Source organism: Lycium barbarum, chromosome 11 (assembly GCF_019175385.1).
Source record: "Lycium barbarum isolate Lr01 chromosome 11, ASM1917538v2, whole genome shotgun sequence".
NCBI classification, from domain to species: domain Eukaryota; kingdom Viridiplantae; phylum Streptophyta; class Magnoliopsida; order Solanales; family Solanaceae; genus Lycium; species Lycium barbarum.
In genome coordinates this window covers 123,354,457-123,357,133 of record NC_083347.1, presented here as the reverse complement: position 1 = coordinate 123,357,133, position 2,677 = coordinate 123,354,457, and the positions used below count along the sequence as shown (strand labels likewise).

Here is a 2,677-nt window from a genome sequence, read left to right as displayed (position 1 = left end):
GAAGTAATGAAGATGAAAGTTTATAGGGTTTGAAATTTTTGGCGCTAATAGAAAATATAATAGTAGAAAATTTTGGCGCTAATAGAAAATGAAGAATTAAAGTTAGAAAAAAGGATTTTTTTTAATAAAAGGATGAGAGATTGAATTAGAGCTCATTTGGATTGACTTATAAGTTGATCAAATCGAGCTTTTTTTAACTTATTTGAGTGTTTGATAAAATAAAAAACAGTTTAAATTAAGTTGAAAAGTGTTTAAAATAAGCCTAAATCAAGAAATTGCTCAACTCCAACTTATTTTTTTTGCTTACAAGCCATTTTGGTTTGATTAACGACTTTAGCCTTTTATTTCTTATATTTTCTGTTAATTTCAATACCATCCTTACTTCTAAAAACTCTTTAAGAGCCCGTTTGGATTGGCTTATAAGTTACTTATAAGCTGTTTTCAATTGTTTTGAGTGTTTGGCTGGCCAGCTTAAAGTCATTTTGTGCTTAAAATAAGCTCAAAAAAATAATTGGGCCCATTTGACTTAGCTTATCTAAAGCAGCTTATAAGCTGAAAACAGTTTATAAGCCAAAAAAAAAAAAATTAGACTATCCAACTTATTTTTTTTAGCTTAAAACAGCTTATAGGCATAAGCCCATAAAAACAGGCTTTAAATATTTATGCTTAAAAGTCACTTTTTTCAGTTAATCCAAACAGGCTCTTAGTGGAGTAATAGAGGTGAATTATTATTTTTTTTTAGAATGATTATTGATAGGGTTTATTATTGAGAAATTTTGGCGCTAATTAGAATTTACCTTACTGTTAAATTTTCGCGGGTCGTTGTGTTAAAGGCTTTTGGCGCGAAAGAGGAGGTAAAAGGCAGTGGACAGTGGTAAAAAAGGTATTGAGCTTTTTAATTGTGAAACGATGTCGTTTTGACTTACGCAGTTTTTGAGGAAAGTAGGGAACAAGTCCTAGGTGTACAAATTGTCTATTACTAAATAAGGTGTATAATTAATAATGCATGGATTAGTTATGTTAAGATTATTTTCTTATTCACTATTTGGTTCGTTGTATTAAAAAAAAAAAAAAAAAAACACGCATCACGTGATTTTTAAAAAAAATATTTGTTTACAAAAATATCCTTCACATTTTTTTTGGCTTTGAGGGACTTCAAAAGTAATTTTGTATTTAACCATGCTTATGCATGTATTAAAAATCTTGATATTGCTAATATTATTGTTTGCAATGTGTTAATTATACACAGGATAATATTAAATAGGGTGTATAACTAATAAGAATACCAAATTAAATTAGTAATACACAAACCTAATTCATATATTATTTTCTGTAATATCTCCTACCAAACAATCCCTTATATACAAGTGAAAATTGTACTCCACAGTACACGCGTGGAACTCTGATTTTATGAACCTAAATTTGATTAATTTTTTTTTTTTGGGTAAACAATCTCAATTTGATTGGATACGAATATATGTTACGACTTAGATAACACATCCCCTAATAAAAATAAGTAAAATGTCCTAATAATTTTAATGTTTGCGATTTATTTCATATTTGCTCCACTTTTACCTATAGGTCCATGAAAGTCCTATCATTATCATTTATCTTAAATATGCTCTTTCCAATTACCGGGAAAAAAAAATATGCTCTTTCCTACATGAATTGATCAAAATTTAGTTGATAAAATGGAAGCCTCGTTGGGATATATTTGGAGCTCTTTTAATCGTTTAGAGATATATATCTAGACAATTTCAAGTATTTAGGTAATACTACTGAAACTTCGTGAACAGATTAGTTAACAAAAAGGTAATACTACTAAAATTTGAATCTTCTTCCTATAAACAAATCCACATTCTTGTACAAATATAAGCCAACTAACGAACTTCAATGTTAAATACGGCAAGAATATTAGTAGGCAAAAATTATAATTAATAGAAATGGAGGGCAGACCAGAGAGCCAAGCCTATAGAGTTCCACACATTATGTCGAACATATTGTCTTGATAGCCATACAGCAGAGACAGTGGCATATTTAGTCAATCAATCAAAACTAATTTTGGTCGGAATTTTTCTTTAATGTACCAAACCAGATAAACAAAATCATTAATCGATCTTTAAGCAATTTGATTCGATACATTAATTTGGTGTGATTTGTTGATTTTCTTTTATCATTTCTAAATGATATAAGCTGAACAACTATGAGAAAGATGAATATTATAGAGGGTCCACGCATGAAATATTCCGCATGCCGACTTATCCCAATCCCTCTGTAACCTATAAACCATGACAAATACTCCGTTTCTTTTTATATTTAGTAAGTTGACAATTTAAATATTCTACATGTTAAGTTTTATAAACACAAAATTCAGAGAACATTTTAACACATTAAATTCAAAACCACAAAATTTTAAAGTCTCTTTATTTCTTAACTTTAATATCATATATGAATCCATAAGTAATCAGAAAGTGAAAATATAAGAAAAATTTATTGCTCGAATATATCTATCCTAAATCATTTCTGATGACAACGCTAAATTAGCTTAGAAATGGAGGGTCGGCCAGGCGAGCCAACCCTATGGAATTCCAGAAATTATGTCGGCCATATGTCTTGATAGCCATACAGCACTCACCACGCAGGTGAGAGTGGCATATTTAGCCAACCGACCCTTTTT

General features: G+C 29.5%; 1 non-coding gene across 1 annotated transcript; it reads right to left on the bottom strand.

Moving 5' to 3' along the window:
- Positions 1–2,552: 2,552 nt before the first annotated feature.
- LOC132620695 (U11 spliceosomal RNA) lies at positions 2,553–2,677 on the bottom strand. Its single transcript, XR_009575132.1, has one exon. It is a non-coding gene; the product is annotated as a U11 spliceosomal RNA (small nuclear RNA).